This window comes from Canis lupus, chromosome 33, assembly GCF_048164855.1.
Source record: "Canis lupus baileyi chromosome 33, mCanLup2.hap1, whole genome shotgun sequence".
In the NCBI taxonomy this organism is placed as follows: domain Eukaryota; kingdom Metazoa; phylum Chordata; class Mammalia; order Carnivora; family Canidae; genus Canis; species Canis lupus.
In genome coordinates, this window is record NC_132870.1 from 1,313,674 (window position 1) to 1,331,687 (window position 18,014).

Below are 18,014 nucleotides of genomic sequence, written 5' to 3' on the forward strand. Positions count from 1 at the left end.
AACCTGAGCAATAAATGCTTCTTGTATTTACATATAAACCCCACCCCCCGGCCCCCTACTCCCCAGTGAGTATAATTGAGTCTCAGTGAGAGCTTGGGCCAGAGTATCAGCTGCTCTAGGAATTCAAAATAGAAGTAGCTATAGATTTGAGTGATCTGACAGCTTTCTTGCGTATATAGGATTACTCGCTGGGATCTGAGATGATGGGATTAAGAGGGGAAGGTGCCACAGTTGCCTGAGGCAAAGGCTCAGAATTGGGGATGCTCTTGTTCTCAGGGAATGGTGAGTGGACCAGTGTGGCTGAAGCAGAGGGTTCTTGTTTGAAATACTGATGTCACGGGGATCCCTGGGTGGCGCAGCGGTTTGGCGCCTGCCTTTGGCCCAGGGCGCGATCCTGGAGACCCGGGATCGAATCCCACATCAGGCCCCCGGTGCATGGAGCCTGCTTCTCCCTCTGCCTATGTCTCTGCCTCTCTCTCTCTCTCACTGTGTGCTTATCATAAATAAATAAAATAAAATAAAATTTAAAAAATTGAAATACTGGTGTCACATACACAGAAGGCAAGGCGAGGCCCTTGAGTGAAGGGACGAATAGAAATGTTTGAAATAGAAACTTTTGACAGTGGGAACCACGGAAGTCATTTAAACTGGGTTTTAAGAGAGAAAAGGAAAGCTCAGAAGAGTTGAATCCAGCAATGCACCCGCCATGCCAGGCAAGACAGTTTGCAGCATCAGGTGCTAGGGGCAAGGAGCCCCTGTAGGGAAGGACGGCAACAATCTGTTGGTTGAGTGATAAAATCCTGGTCTTAAAAAGGTGATAGTGGGAATGATTTTCGAGATTTGGGGGGCAAGGGGAGGTCATTTGAGATAAATGTATCGTTTGCGTTCACAACTTTCTCTAAAAGAGGATTCAAAGAATCATGGCTATACCCTTCGTGCTTATTATATACCAGTCACTGTTCTGAGCATTTTACTAGTGTCTCAATATAACCTCACAACACCTCTTTGAGGTACTATTATTAGTCCCATTTGACAGATAAATTAACCAAGGCACAGAGATTAAGAGATGTGCCCATGGTACAATGAGTAAGACATAGAGCCAGGATTCAAACCAGGTTGTAAGGCTGCACCGCTCAAAGTGTTCACCACAAATCCTTACTTAAAGAAGTTCATGAGAGGATTTATGGTATGATGAAAGAGAGTCTAAAACGAGACGTGTGGGTGGTGGAAGGGGAGGTGGGCGGGGGGTGGGGGTGACTGGGTGACGAGCACTGAGGGGAGCACTTGACGGGATGAGCACTGGGTGTTATTCTATATGTTGGCAAATTGAACACCAATAAAAAGTACATTTATAAAAAATAAAATAAAATAAAACGAGATGTGTAGTATCATTTCAAAAGGAGAATACAGGAGCATTTCTTACATTAGCTTATCTATCATCGTTATTAATTGCCTATTGTGGTTTATACTGATCAGTATTCATTAAAATTTAGACTCTGTAATAGGATAATATGCTTTTTCAATATTTATTTTCCTAATTTAAAAATTAACAATATTCATAATAAACATCCAAATATTCCAGAAATAGCAGATATAGAGTGAATATCCCAACAATCCTAATTGCTCCCCAAATCATTATCCACTGGTGGACTGAAATTCCTCCAGCCTTTTTCTTTTATATATCCTCATATAATATCGTCATATTATCCTCATTATCATCATTTATGTTGGTAATAATCCTTTTACCCAGAGGTAATCACTCTGTCTTGTAATACACTTTGTTACTTAATACATTTTGGACATCTTTCCATGTGAGGGCATATAGTTTTATTTTATTTCCTTTAAAAATCATATAGGATTCACATTCACTGTCAGCATGACCCAGTCTGGACTCATGTTCTTTTCCCATCAGCAGAGCAACAGATCTGATGTGACCTAGATTCTTACCTCAATGCCACTTTTGTTCCTGCTGTGTCTGGGACAGGGCTCAAGGAGAAGCAAGCTCAAGTGGGACCTAGTTTTCTGTTTCTGTGAAAATAATAGAAGTTGGCAGTTCTCTAGTCCTCTCTGTGAGCCAGCAACTATTAGCCCCACTTTATAGATTAGAAAATTGAGGCCTAGAGAGATTAAGTCACTTACTTGTGCAAAGTCAGTTAGAAATTCAAGAGTCAGGGCAGTCTGGGTGGCTCAGCCGTTTAGTGCTACCTTCAGCCCAGGGCGTGATCCTTGGGTCCCGGGATCGAGTCCCATGTCGGGCTCCCTGCATGGAGCCTGCTTCTCCCTCTGCCTGTGTCTCTGCCACCCCCCCGCCCCGTGTCTCTTATGAATAATAAATAAATAAATCTTAAAAAAAAAAAAAGAAAGAAAAGAAATTCAAGAGTCAGAACTTGGAGCCAGGCTCTTTGACTCCAAAGCCTGTGTTATTTGGCACACCCTGTTTCCTTACGTCTTTTACAAATCTTTTACGCAACTGTTCAATAGGAAGTGGCGACTGTAGAGTAGAAGTTAGTCTGCTACTTCTCTTTCTGGCACACTTTACAAATACCAGCATGAAAAGGACGTGTTGTCTGAAGCAGCACCTTCCCTGCTGCTGTGTCTCTCCATCACTGGTTAGTCTGGAGTGTGACCCACCGTCTTTCAGCAGCCCCAGAGGATGCCTCTTAGGACTCAAACTCGTTCAGCATCTTTCCGGCCAATGGAGGCCAGGAAAGGAGAATCTCAAAGGTTCCTTGGCTGAAGTGGAGTTCTCCACATTCCAACTGGGCGACCTGACAGCAGCAGCGAGGCTGTATCTATCCACCCTGCACAGCCCACACAGAAATTTCAAAAGAGCCAATTTAAGTGGATGAGTATAGATAAACAATCTTGGTGGGGCATCCTTACAAGGACTTTGTTCTTTTGTTTTTGTTGTGTTGTGTTTTTTGGTCTGAGTGAACTAGACTAGTTTAACATATGGCCTCTTTTAATGGAACAAAGGGACGCCTTAACTTTGTGCTGGGAAAACCTACACAAAGACATCAAATTATTTCCTTCGCAAGGTAGGCATTTTCAGAGCACCTCAGGGTCAGAAGGGCACTGAAAATGTAAGCAGTTCAGCTGATCTTGTATGTTTTACAACAGCCCCCTGATGCGGGCGAGGGGTCTCCATGTGAGCACCATCAGGGGATGTGAACTCACTCAGGACAGAAGTGGACGGTTTGGTTTTCAGGTCACTTCAGTTCACAACAATGTTCTTCACATAAACTTTATCACCTGCTGTCTCCTAACTTCCATCCTCTCGTCCTTCTTAGAACAAATGGAAGCCATTGATCGATTGGTTTTTCCACCTCATCACCTTCCAACCTTCCGAGCAGTTATCATTTTCCTGCTAAATCTTGTCTTTTCCAGTCATCTTGAATTCTTTCACCCATTATTCCCATGTCATGATCTGGAGTCCTGGGTCCTAAGGTTTTTCTTCCTTGATTGTGTTCCAGATTATCCACATCACTCTCAGATGGGTAGTGTGTGGCACGGAACACAGTGCTTCAGGGAAGACCAGATGAAGACAGTCGCTTCCCTTGTTCTCAGTGGTCTACTTTTTTTTTTTTTTTTTTAAAGATTTTATCCATTTATTCATGAGAGACACACACAGAGAACTAGAGACATAGGCAGGGGGAAAAGCAGGCTCCTTGTGAGGAGCCTGATGTGGGACTCAATTCCAAGACCCCGGGATCTTGATCTGAGCCAAAGGCAGACGCTCAACTGCTGAGCCACCCAGACATGCCTTGATGGCCTACTTCTATTAAGTACATTAAACTTAGGATTTTATCCAATTCTTCAAAAGATGGGGAAACCAAGTTACTTTATTCTGGAAAGTTTGAAAAGAAATCAACTCATCAATTTTTTTTTTCAAGCAATAATATAGGGAAAGGAAACCCACAGACCCAGATTTTTCATTTGGTGTATTGTAGCATCCTTCTGATATGCCACTTTTTGTCATAATATTCATCCATGGTCCATCTCTATGATAGGAACTGTGTAGACATAACGGTACTTAACTTCTCATAAGCGTTAAGTCGTGACTCCTGTGGCTTCTTAAGTGTCTTAAAAATTGAAGAGATGAAATATTACGGAGTATTTCTTGATGGCAGTGATTCTTTGAAGTGGATGGCTAGCCTCTTAAAGACTAGGATATCTTGTTAGGAGCTCCCCTCACCCACATTTGCTGCTGCTGCCTTGATGGAATCAAGTTTCCGTGAACTCTTTCAGATTGCCTTGAAAGGTTTACTGCTTCCCTCCTCTACCACAGGATTTAGGTACCCCCTCCAGATCCAGTTTAGTTTTTGTAACACTAGAAGAAAGTAAAGTAATGGAGTGGGTTTCCCTCAAAAAGCTTTCTTTGATTAGGAACTGTGTCCACGTCCATGTAAGATTTGATTACACCTTAGACTTCTCTGGAAAAATTACTGCTGAAATAGACAAGGCAATGTGTGGTGAGAGAGCATGGAGGTGGGGGTACATGAGATTCTGTTATGCCATTTTGTAAAAAGTGTATGATTGGAGGTCTATACGGAAGAGTGTCACCAAAAGTTAGTGCATACGAGGAAACATTGCCAAAGTTAACACTGCTCTTTAGCCATTTGCTAAATAATAAGGGCTAAATATTAAAGACAAATGAATTCTAAATAAAGACCAACCGGTTTACAGGGTGGTTCCGTGATTGAGCATCTGCCTTCAACTCAGGGAGTGACCCTGGGGTCCCGGGATCGAGTCCCACATCAGGCTCCCTGCATGGAGCCTGCTTCTCCCTCTGCCTGTGTCTCTGCCTCTCTCTCTCTGTATCTATCATGAATAAATAAATAAAATCATAAGAAAAAAAAAACAAAATGATCCAGAAACATATTGAAAGGATAACATTATAGTATGTGTAGGATTGGTCTAGAATTGATTCTCCATCTAACAAAATAATTCTCAGGTTAAAATCTAGCATTTAAAAAAAAAACTGGGGATCCCTGGGTGGCGCAGCGGTTTAGCGCCTGCCATTGGCCCAGGACGCGATCCTGGAGACCCGGGATCGAATCCCATATCAGGCTCCCGGTGCATGGAGCCTGCTTCTCCCTCTGCCTGTGTCTCTGCCTCTCTCTCTCTCTCTGTGACTATCATACATAAATAAATAAATATTTAAAAAAAAACTGAGATACAGTTCACATATGACATTATATCAGTTTTAAGCATACAACACAACGATTTGATATCTTTATATACTGCAAAATGATTATCACAAAAGTTTAGTTAACATCCAGCACCACCCATAGTTACAGTTTTTTTTCCTTGTGGTAAGAAGGTATACTCTTCTTATCTGTGACAAAAAGACTCCTAAGATTTACTCTCTTAGCAACTTCCAAATATACAATACAGTATTGTTAACTCTAGTCACCATACTACACATTGCAATGCCAGCACTTATGTCTGGAAGCTTGTACCTGTTGATCACCATCCCCCATTTTGCCTACCCCCAACCCCATGCTTCTGGCCACCACCAAGCTATTCTCTGTATCTGTGAGTTTGGTGTAGGGTTTTTGTTTTGTTTTGTTTTGTTTTAGATTCACATATAAGTGAGATCATATGGCATTTGTTTTTCTCTGACGTGTTTCACTTAGCATAATGCTCTTGAGGTCCATTTATCTTGTAAATGGCAGCATTTCTTTCTTGACATGGTTAAATAATATTCCATTATATATATACCACAACTTATTTATCCATTCATTTATTGATGGGCACTTGGGTTGTTTCCATGTCTTTCTATTGTACATAATGCTACAATGAACATGGGCGTAGCAGATATCTTTTTAAGTTAGTCTTTTTGCAATATTCAGATTAATACCTCAGAAGTAGAATTGCTGGATCACATGGTAGTTCTATTTTTAACTTTTTGAGGAACCTCCATACTGTTCTTCACAGGGACTACACCAACGTAGATTCCTACCAACAGTACCCAAGGGTTCCCTTTTCTCCACATCCTCAGCAACAGTTGTTCTTTCTTGTCTTTTTGATAATAACCATTCTAACAGGCATGAAGTGAAACCTCATTGTAGTTCTCATTTGCACTTCCCTAATGATGAGTGATGTTGAGCACTTTGTCATGTATCTGTTAGACATTTGTGTGACCTCTTTGGAAAAAAATATCTGTTCAGTTCCTTTATCCATTTTTATTTTTTATTTTATTTTTTTTCCTTTATCCATTTTTAATTGAATTTTTAAAAATTATTTTTCTATTCAATTGTGTGATTACTTCTTTTTTTTAAGATTTATTTATTTATTTATTTATTTATTTATTTATTTATTTGAGAGAGACAGGCAAAGGGAGAAGCAGGCTCCACGCAGGGAGTGATTACTTCTATATATGCATATTAACCACTTTTTGGGAATCTGATTTGCAAATATTTTCTCCCATTCCATAGGCTACATTTTCTTTCTTTCTTTCTTTTTTTAAAGATTTTATTTATTTATTCATGAGAGGCACAGAGAGAGAGAGAGAGAGGCAGAGACACAGGCAGAGGGAGAAGCAGGCTCCATACAGGGAGCCCGACGTGGGACTTGATCCCTGGTCTCCAGGATCAGGCCCTGGGCTGACGGCGGCGCTAAGCTGCTGAGTCACCTGGGCTGCCCTACATTTTCATTTTGTTGATGGTTTCCTTTGCTATACAGAAGATTTTGATGTGCTGTGGTCCCGCTTGTTTATTTTTGCTTATGTTGCTTTTAGTGTAAGATTCAAAACATCATCACCTTGACCAATGTCAAGGAGCTCACTATGTTTTATTATAGGAGTTTTATGGTTTCAGGTCTTACATTCAAGTCTTTGATCCATTTTGGGTGAATTTTTGCATATGGTATAAGGTCGTGGTCCAGTTTCCTTGTTTTGTATTTAGCTCTGCAGTTTTCCTAGCACTGTCTATGGAAGACAGTGTCCTTTTCCCATTGGATATGCACGGCTCTTTTATCATAAATTAATTACCATACATGTGTGGGTTTATTTCTGGGCTCTCTATTGCATCGATCTATGTGTCTGCTCTGCTTTCTACAGCTTTGTAGTATAGTTTGAAATCAGGAAGTGTGATGCTTCCAGCTTTATTCTTCTTCTCAAGTCTGCTTTGGCTTTTTGTGGTCTTTTAGGGTTCCACACAAATTTTAGGATTATTTGTTCTCTTTCTAAACAAATGCCATCAGAATTTTGATAGGGGTTGCTCTGAATCTATAGATTGCTTTAGGTAGTATGGACATTTTAACAGTATTCTTCCGATTCCTGAGCATGGAATATCTTACCACTTATTTGTGTCTTCAATTTCTTTCATCAATGTCTTAAGTTTTCATTGTACAGCCTTTTCCCTCCTTGGTTAAGGCAGGTCACTCACCCAGTGTATACTGGGACTGAAGGCTATCTTAAAGAGTCCAGGATAGGGGCACCTGGGTGGCTCAGCGGTTGAGTATCTGCCTTCAGCTCAAGTCATGATCCCGAGGTCCTAGGATCGAGTCCTGCATCAGGCTCCCCATAGGGAGCATCTCCCTCTGCCTGTGTCTTCACCTCCCTCTCTGTGTCTCTCATGAATGAATAAAATCTTTAAAAAAAAAAAAAGAAAAAAAAAAAGAGCCCAGGTTGCCTCTTTTCAACCTGGAAATTCTAGGATGAATTGTGCTAAATTTGATTACAAAAATAAAACTACACAGCCACTTCTGTGCCAGTGTGCATTAAGCAGAGGCTAACCTGTTCAGTGTTGGCAGTCAGTTTTAGGGGCTTAATAATTCAAGCTAGATAAAAAGAAAAGGGAGTTGTTGAGACAAGAAAGATGGCTCTTCTCAAAAGCAGAAGACATCTGGACTGATAAAAGGGCAACTGAAAGAGGAGCTAAAGATTACCAGGAGAAACTGGTCATAAATTTGCCTCAGGGTTTGGACGGGGGGTCATGCAGCTGAATTATAGGCAGGGGTCATTGTGGCAAGTTTAGAACTTGTGTCCTGGTTTCGATTCTTCTAGGCAGCCGCCTTCACCATGTGCATCATCTGCAAACATTAGGTGGTGGAATATGAGTAAATAAAAAGAAGTGCCCAGTACGAGCATGTATTAGAGGGTATGCATCATTGTGGGACTACACAGTCCCTGAGAAATAGGTCTGCCTGTGCCCGTGTCACAGGCTACTGCCTCAGCTGTGCTGTGTCAAATGGCTAATAAAAAACTCACCTGACAACTTAAAAATGTTTAATCTTTCATTTCCTTGAGATCCCAGGTAAGCCAGGCCTTCCTGAAGAGGGTGTTCCAGGTTATGAGATCACAGGGTAAGAAATATATTTGAGAATACACACACACACACACACACAGGCAACACAACACACACACATTTCAACAACATCATAGCTGGTGAGCTAATATAGGTTTACCCATATGGTCCAGGCATTCTAGCTGGTTGTTCACAGGTGCAGGCCTGCAGCAGATAGATTACGTGTGTGTTGGGAGAGAAGTAGGAGAGAGAGCCATGCATCAGACTCCATTGGTCCTGAGTAGGACCTTTGCTTTCTTTATTTAAAGTCTGACTTATATGTGACGCTCAGCGATTGAGCATCTGCCCTTGGCTCAGGGCGTGATCCCCAGGTCTGGGGATTGGGTCCCGCATCAGGCTCCCTGCAAAAAGCCTGCTTCTCCCTCTGCCTGTGTCTCTGCCTCTCTCTGTGTCTCTCATGAATAAATAAATAAAATCTTTAAAAAAATAAAGTCTAATTTACAAAAGTAGAACTGAACTCCGTTAGGTCTTACACTGTGAAATGAGCAAATATTGCGCAGACCTGCTCAATAAACTTCAAACAGTATGCTGCATGGTTACATGATTGTCCTTTCTGCCACTACTGCCACTAAGCTGCCAGAGTTAGGAATCTTACACTGAGGTCTTAGATGTATCAGACTCTATTCTAGATCAGTGTTTTTCAATCTTGGCTCTTATTAACATTTTGGTCTGGGTAATTCTTTGTTGTGGGCGGGGATGTGTGGCCATCCTGGACACTGTAGGATGCTTAGCAGCAACCCTACCCACTACCCACTAGATGTTAGAAGCATACGCCCTCCACCCCCAATTATGACAACTCAAATGTCTCTGGACATTGCAAAATGTCCTCTGGGAGCAAATTTATCTCCAGTTGAGAACCACTGTTCTAGATACACAATATGTTTAAGATGGGGTGAGGCATATGCAAAGAGCATGAGCTGGGAGTCACATTGCTGGCTTAATTCCTTCATTTACTTTTTTTACTGGCCCTTACTGGGTACCAGGAACTGTGTCAGGTGATGGGGGAATACAAGGATGAATAAGACATGGTTCTTGCCTTAAGGAGAAGAGCCTAGTAAGGGATAAAAACTCATAAATAAATTCCAATCGATGTGGTAAATGCAGTGAGATAGACATGCACAGGAGCTGGAGGGTAGGAAGCGCTTGGCCCACCTTGGGCGTAGGAGCTGGGGGCATCAAGGAAGGCATTCCTAAATTGCCTAGTCAGAGCTGAGCTTTAAAAAATGCATTAATAGGGCAGCCCCAGTGGCACAGCGGTTTAGCACCGCCTGCTGCCCGGGGTGTGATCCTGGAGACCCGGGATGGAGTCCCACGTCGGGCTCCCTGCATGGAGCCTGCTTCTCCCTCTGCCTGTGTCTCTGCCTCTCTCTCTCTCTCTCTTTGTGTGTTTCTCATGAATAAATAAATAAAATCTTAAAAAAAAAATAGAAGAGGTGAGGGCATTGCACAGGGATAGGCAATATCGAAGCCTAAGATAAGACCCAGGGATGAAAATAAGCCTAGTGATGTGTGTTGGGTAGGGAATGCTAAAAGTCTAGAGGGGTAGACAGGATGACCTGGTGGCCATTCACAGACCTTGTACTTTACTCCAGGAGGCGGGGGGCCATTGAATGGTTCTCAGTGAGGAGTGACACTTAGCTGTAGTCAGAAAGCAGAGAATGATTTAAGGGGCACATGAGTGAAAGCAGGGAGACGAGCTTAGGAGGCCAAGAGATAATGAGGCCTGAACTGGGGCAGTGGAAGTAGAGGAGAGACTCGAGCAATATTTCCGAGATAAAATGGCATGACCTGGTGACCATCGGCTATGCGAGATGAGAAAGGGATTGATGGAGGGTGACCGCCTGTCACAGTTGTTATCAGGTGCCACTCTTGGTGTCTAGCATATAGGAAATACTCCATGAGGTAGTTATATCAACTTTTTCTTGTCCCTATTTTGCAAATGAGGAAGTTGAAGCTCCAAGGGAAGACCAAAGTCACACACCTAGTGAGTAGGGAAGCCACGATTCAAGTTCTATTTGAATGTCTGACTTCTACCTGTCCTATCCTCCTATGTGGCTTTGAACCAGTGTGGATTAAGCTGGTGAGTAGGAATTCACTCAGAAAGAAATGGACTTGGTTACCAGTAGCTTTTCTGCTTGGCAGGTGCTCAGTATTTACTGAATGGAAGAATGATTGATTTTAATGAAAATTACACCAATATATTTACCTATAATTTTCATGCGTTCCAAATTGTTGAGGGGATAAAGAAGTAGCTTGCCAAGCGTTACATGCAAATATAACACACCTGAGCTGCAGCTTTAGTTTCTTCTTAGGTTCCTGGCACCTGCCAGTGAAGTCACGAGACCCTATCGTCCATTGTTCTGCCTGTTTGTTTAAATGCTCACTGACCTGTAGCCAGGGACATAGGTATAACAGGTACTTGTTCAATGATTTGATAATTTCTATTATTTTTTTTTAGCATCACCATTAAGTTCTAGAGCAGTAAGAGGACCTCCAGTCCTATTGTCATTTCTATCTGCAAATATTAAATGTGACCAAGAATGTCTGTTGGGTGGGGAAAAGGGGAAGATGGTCACTGGGTAAAAAGTTGAATTTTATGGATGTTAAGATAAACACAAAGAAATTTCTGTATTATTTCTCTCTCGCATTTCGCTCTTCACCTTTCCTTCTCCAAATCTAGATTTCAAAGCTCCTAAAAAAAATAAATAAATAAAAGTGTAGGATTAGTTACCTAATTTACTTGTATTTTAAGAGTATCTAAAAAGGCCAATTAAGCCTATCTACAGGGTGACGGATCTCATCCTCAGAAAATTTAGGAATGATTACAGCCTGTGACCTATGACAGCTCCAACACTTGTAAGAATTGCCAGGAAATGTCACGTATTTATCTCCCAGAATCACCTTCTTTCTCACTGAGAGCCAGAGAAATTTCTAGACCAGGACAAAAGATTCACAGCGCTCCCCTTTCCTGGAGCTGCTTACATGTGTCATCTGCGTATGTGAGGATTTGTACCAGAACAGAAAAGGGAGAGACAGTCAAGATTTTACATGTATGAAATGATAATACAGAGATTTAGACCACGGCCCCTGCTGTGGCTTGTTCTTAACTCTGCAGAAGCAGAGATTCTCTGACCTGGGGTCAGGACCTCAGACAGAGTGAGTGTACAAGGAAAGCACATTCCTCATTCCGTATTCCTGCTGCTCCTGCTTGGGTTCCAACTACAAGACAGACCACAGAGATATTTCTTGTGCATTTGGTACCAGATTCCCAAGGCAGGGCTTGACTCCATCTCAAGCAGGGCCTTATATTGTGGTTCTCCTTAGAGATTATTGCCGGGGAACAGGTTCTTATTTATAGTTCACACTCAATCCAAGTTAAAAGAAACCAATTATTCTTAAAAAAAAAAAAATCTTCATTGGGTTTAAATGATAGGTAAATATAATATTCCTCCCCTGAATGCTGAGGCACTGGCTATTGCTCCAGGTAAAACATGCTTGGCCTGTATTCCCCTGAGGCCCACCATGTTTGATTTATTCTTCGTATCTCAACTTAGAGGTTACTTCCTCTAGGCCTTCTCTCGCCTCTTGGTGGCATAGCACCCGTCAAGAGCCCTTCTTACTCTGTTCTAATTGTTGAGAGTGGTCTGAGAGTTTCTTTGGGGACAGAGATGGTACCATATTCATGGTAGTGTCTTCAGTGATGAACACACAGTGGGCTACCAGACAATGCTTGAGTCGAACCGGAGCACTTGGAAGTGTACAGCGGCTTTGAAGCTGGCAGACGTGAGCTCACAGCCAAGCTTCACCTACAGCTGTACAACTGGAAATGCCACTTACTCCCACTGAACCTGTTTCCCTATGTGAAAAATGGAAATCATAATACTCACCTGAAAGAGCTGCGTAGTCTCTCACCATTCCTGACGCATAGTGTGCGTGCCTAATAAATATACTTATTCCTTTGATTATTGTATCGGGTCATGGATGAGAAATTCCTTCCAAATGTTTGTGCTGGGCCGTTGATATGGTGAGAGTTCTCACTCTAAGTATCGGCAGATATACTTTTAAATAATTTTGTATCTGGTCTAATTGAGAAGGCAGTTATATAAAGTGGAAGAAATCTAGTATCTGGAGTCAGAGGACTTGGCTTGATTCATTTTTGTTTTCTTTTCCCCTGGTAAGTTATATACACATTCATACGTAGCTACTCACCTTGCTCAAAGCTGTTTGCCTTAACTTGAATGATGGGCCTTAACCCAAATGTGCCTACCTCTTACTAGCTCCAAAATTAACAGTGGAATATTAAGTACCATTCCAGTTAAAATAGTTTTGAGGTGACTGGGTGGCTCAGTAGGTTAAGCATCTGCCTTCGGCTCAGGTCATGATCTCAGGGTCCTGGGACGGAGCCCATGTTGGCCTCCCTGCTCAGTGGGGAGTCTGCTTCTCCCTTTCCCTCTGCTTCTCTCCACCACTTATGCTCTCTCTCTCTTTCAAATAAATAATAAATAAAATCATATAACAAATCAAAGAAAATAGTTTTTCTATGGTTCATGTGCTCCATCCTGTTAAAGTAACCAAATAATGAGTGCATTGCTGTTTAAGATCTCCTTGGGGTTAAGATTCTTTTTCTGTGGTGCAACAGTGACATCCGTTGGCCCGTCGTACTAAATTAGAGAACAAACCTGCTTCTCAGCTCTGTGAATATTGGGTTTCCTGATAAAGAAACACACAGAGAGCAAACTCTCCCAACCCAACGACTAAGTTAAGGTAGGTCAGCACCTGGTCGCCTGCAAACTGGGCTGGTTTCAGGACCTTCCCGGGACATGCCTTCTCAGATCACTGCTACCAGGTCTTCCCTTGTGGTCAAGTGGGGACGTCCTAGCATTGGTCCTCTCTTGGTGGAGTTCAGCAAATGCACAGGGCTCTGGGAAAACCTTGGTTTGGGGTTCAGATATGCTCTTGAATGCATAAATCAGGGCCAATCACTTCTCCTCCGAGCCTTTTCTGCACTGATAAAGTGAAGCCAATAACAGTACATGTTTTGCATTTACTGTTTTTTTTTTTAATTTTTATTTATTTATGATAGTCACAGAGAGAGAGAGAGAGGCAGAGACACAGGCAGAGGGAGAAGCAGGCTCCATGCACCGGGAGCCCGACGTGGGATTCGATCCCGGGTCTCCAGGATCGCGCCCTGGGCCAAAGGCAGGCGCCAAACCGCTGCGCCACCCAGGGATCCCTGCATTTACTGTTTTACATCTATTAAAAGATATAGGCTTTTCCCTATATCTTATAATAAATTCCCACAATCCCACAGCAATTGCTAATTGAACATTAGGAGAGCACAAATCACATCTGCTTAGCATCTACCAGCTTGTAAGGATGGGAAGCTAAGCACCAAATCACAGGTTTTCAAACCTTAAGCCTTAGTGACTTACTGCCCTAATTGGAATTAACCAGGTCATTTGGAAACTCCTTCATTTCTGGAAGAACCCTGGGGAAAGGTTCTAAAGATAGAAAATCAAAGGAAAGGTTATGTGGCTGGCTATGCGATTGAGCAATGAGCAAGTGTCTCCATGTAGAAAGAGCTATACAGAGCTGGTTTTCATCTCCATAGAAAACGTAACAGGAAATAGCAAGGCTAAAAATATTTCCACCTACTATGTGATGGATACTCTGTTAAACATTAAGAAGGAAGGATAAATAAGACAGCTCATTGCATACCCTCAAAGACCTCATTTTTCAAGTGAGGGATACAAACCAGAAACAGTGAATTATAATGTGGTAAATGTTAGGTCAGGCATTCCTGTCTGGTGCTGTGGGACACCCCCCCCCCCCCCCGTGTGTGTGTGTGTGTGTGTGTGTGTGTGTGTGTGTGTGTGTGATTGACAGGATCCAAGTAGCGGCTAATGTAGGCACCTTTGGATGTAAAAACAAGTGAATAGTTTCAGTTACACTTGGAGCCAAAATATCAAATAGTTCTCTATCAAAATCAAGCAGATGGGATCCCTGGGTGGCTCAGGGGTTTAGTGCCTGCCTTCGGCCCAGGGCCTGATCCTGGAGTCCTGGGATCAAGTCCCACATCGGGCTCCCTGCATGGAGCCTGCTTCTCCCTCTGCCTATGTCTCTGCCTCTCTGTGTCTCTCATGAACAAATGAATAAAATCTTAAAAAAAAAAATCAAGCAGACGGTAATCCATGCCTCTATCAACATATAGACCATTTTCATTACCCCATAAAATTTCCTTGTGCCCCTTCCTGGTCCATTACCTAGAACCAAGCATCTACTGTTCTGATTTATTCCACCAGAGATTAGTTTTGCCTATTCTAGAACTTCTTATAAATGAAAGTACACACTATGTACTCTTCTGTGTTGGTATTTTTTTACTCAATACGATGTTTTTGAACTTCATTCGTGTTGTTGCTTATATTAATAGCTCATTGTTTACTCAGTCTCCTGTTGATGGACATTTGGGCTGTGTTCAGTTTGAGGCTACCACGAATGAAGTTGCTGTGGGTATGAGTGTACAAGTATTTCTGTAGACATATATTTTCATTTCCCTTGGGTAAATACCTAGGAGTAGAATTCCGGATCATACAGTAGATGTATCTTTGACTTTATAGGAAACTTCCATACCATTTCCAGAGTGGTTATATCCTTTTACAACCTAATGCCAGTTGATCTCCAACCTTCTCAACATTTGGTGGCAGCAGCATTTGGTTCCTTTTCTAATGCTATGTAACAAATGACCACAAGCATACCATCGTAAAGCAGCACAAATCTATTTGCTCACAGTTCTCTAGATCTGAAGTCCTATATGACTCAGTTGAATTTCCAGCTTTGGGTCACAAGGCTTGAAATGAAGTTGTCAGCTGGGTGGGGTTCTTATCTGGATTCTCTTGGGAGAATCCACAGGTCCTTCAGGCTGTTGGTTGAATTCAGTTCCCACCCTGGGCAGCTACTCTGCTTGTAGAGCAGCCTACATTTCTTCTCATGGGGTTCCCTCCATCTTCAAGACCTGTGAATTTCTCTGACTTCCAATTCTGCTATTGTCCAGGGAAAACTCTGCCTTTAAAAAGACTCACCTGATTGGGTTAGGCTTACCTAGATAATCTCTGCATCTTAAAATCAATTGACTTGGGACTTTAATCACATCCACAAACACCCTTCACAGCAGTATCTAAGTTAATGTTTGATTGAATAACCAGGGAACAGAAATCTGGGGCCATCATTAGAATTCTGCCTACCACAACACTCCATGGTATTGTGGTGAAAATTTCAAACAAGCATCATTTTCCATTATCCAGCTGCTTTTATTTTTATTTTTTATTTTTTTTAAAGGCCTCACTTTTAAGTAATTCCACACCCGGCATGGGGCTTGAACCCACAACCCCAAAATCAAAAGTCTCACACTCCACTGACTGAGCTAGCCAGACACCCTTTATTCTTTTTTAAAAGCTATCCAGCTGCTAGAGATATCAAATATACTTTTCTCCTAAAGAATAATACCTACTATGGTTTCAATAATTATCCCTTATCATTTGTATTCTGCACATTTATAAAACTTACTACATTTGAAAACATCCAAGTGCTTCACCAACATTGAGCTTGACAGATCCATTCAATGTAATCAAGTTTTAACTAACTGGCAATATTAATACTAGAAAACCTAGACACAGATTAAAGTGCTTTGACCAAGTTGATTTGTGTCATTTCTTGGTACTTCTCATTGGTTACAGAATTAAAAACTAGTATTTTAATTTTGGTAACTAGAATAATATAATCTAGGGGTGAAAAGTCCCAAGATCTTTATAGTCCAACTAAAGATCAAAGAAATTGATTCATAGAGTTGATTAGTCAGAGATGAACCCAGAGCCATGGCCCTAGATTCCTAGGCTAGAATTCACTTGAATTATGCCACATACTTGAATGCCTCCTTGCTTTGAGAGAGGTGCCTGATCCTGCAAAGGGACTTTGAGATTTGTTGATTTAAGTCACCATATATAATCTCTGACAACCCAGAAAACATTGAAAATCATGCACAGATTATATAGTGGGTTCCAAATAAAAATTTTTAAGCTAGCTAAATTTATTTCAAGAAAAGTTATCTTGAAAACCCCTGCTGCCACCAACATGGAGACCTTGTACCGCGTCCCGTTCTTAGTGCTCGAATGCCCCAACCTGAAGCTGAAGAAGCCGCCCTGGGTGCACATGCCGTTGGCCATGACGTGTATGCTCTGGTGGTGGTGTCTTACTTCTTCATCACCGGAGGAATAATTTATGATGTTATTGTTGAACCTCCAAGTGTTGGTTCTATGACTGATGAACATGGACATCAGAGACCAGTAGCTTTCTTGGCCTACAGAGTAAATGGACAATATATTATGGAAGGACTTGCATCCAGCTTCCTGTTTACAATGGGAGGTCTAGGTTTCATAATCCTGGACCGATCGAATGCACCAAACATTCCAAAACTCAATAGATTTCTTCTTCTATTCATTGGATTCGTCTGTGTCCTATTGAGTTTTTTCATGGCTAGAGTATTCATGAGAATGAAACTGCCGGGCTACCTGATGAGTTAAAAAATGCCTTTTGACAAGAAATCCGTGGATATTGGATTTGCTCCTGTTAATGAAGTTTTAAAGGCTGTACCAATCCTCTGATGTGAAATATGGAAAAAGAGTGAAGCAGCAGAAAAGAAGCATCTCGTGAGAAATAGGAATCATATTAAAGCTTGAACTAAAAAAAAAAAAAAAAAAAAAAAAAAGCTTGAACTAGAATGTCTTCTTGGTATCAAAGAGACAAATTTCTCACAGTATTTCTCCTGCTGGCCTGTACTGACACACCAATGATGTTTAGTGGCATTTTCTTCTTAGTTTTTCATTTCTTAAAGAAAATATACTCCCATTTCCACAACTATAATATTGAATAAAGTGATTATTTCTTATAGCCCCCTTAACATTTTGTGGAGATGACATTTCTGACTTTCAAAAATTAATGTAAAATCAGGAAGCGAGATCCCATAAGCTGAGAACTCTGATCAGCTTTACCTATGGTGCTTTGCCTTTAAACAGTGTGACAGTACATTATTCAGATATGTGTGAGACTGTTTCTGCACAATAAGATGTATGAAAGGAGCAGAAATAAATAATTTTTCTAATTTAAAAAAAAAAAGAAAAGTTATCTTGTGATAGCTTGAAACTAGCTGAGGGAGGAAATGACTCCGTGGAGTTGACCTGATCCTGTTTAGATGGTAGGTAGTGTCTTAGGAGTCCTTGATTCTGTGTCTGAAATCTCAATGGACTTGGAGACTTTGCATTTCTTCCACTAGAGAATAAAGGAATTTTATGCCTGACTTTCAAGAAACTCTTATAAAGCCTCCTTATTTTTAAATGTTTTTTAAAAATTTTTATTTATTTATTATAGTCACAGAGAGAGAGAGAGAGAGAGAGAGAGAGAGGCAGAGACACAGGCAGAGGGAGAAGCAGGCTCCATGCAGGGAGCCCGACGTGGGATTCGGTCCCGGCTCTCCAGGATCGCGCCCTGGGCCAAAGGCAGGCACTAAACCACTGCGCCACCCAGGGATCCCAAAGCCCCCTTATTTTTTTTAAGCCCCCTTATTTCTGAAGATGAATTCTAAAGAAGGCAATTGAAAAATCATAAGGCAAGTGAAGGTGAGACCTAGATCTTCTTGTGGCTTTACACCAG

General features: G+C 41.6%; 1 protein-coding gene and 1 pseudogene across 1 annotated transcript in view; both read left to right on the forward strand.

Moving 5' to 3' along the window:
• SHROOM3 (shroom family member 3) overlaps positions 1-18,014 on the forward strand; it is a 119,494-nt gene that overhangs the window by 2,875 nt on the left and 98,605 nt on the right. The gene's annotated exons all lie outside the window — the stretch shown is intronic.
• Positions 16,425-17,045, forward strand: LOC140624025 (oligosaccharyltransferase complex subunit OSTC-like; annotated as a pseudogene).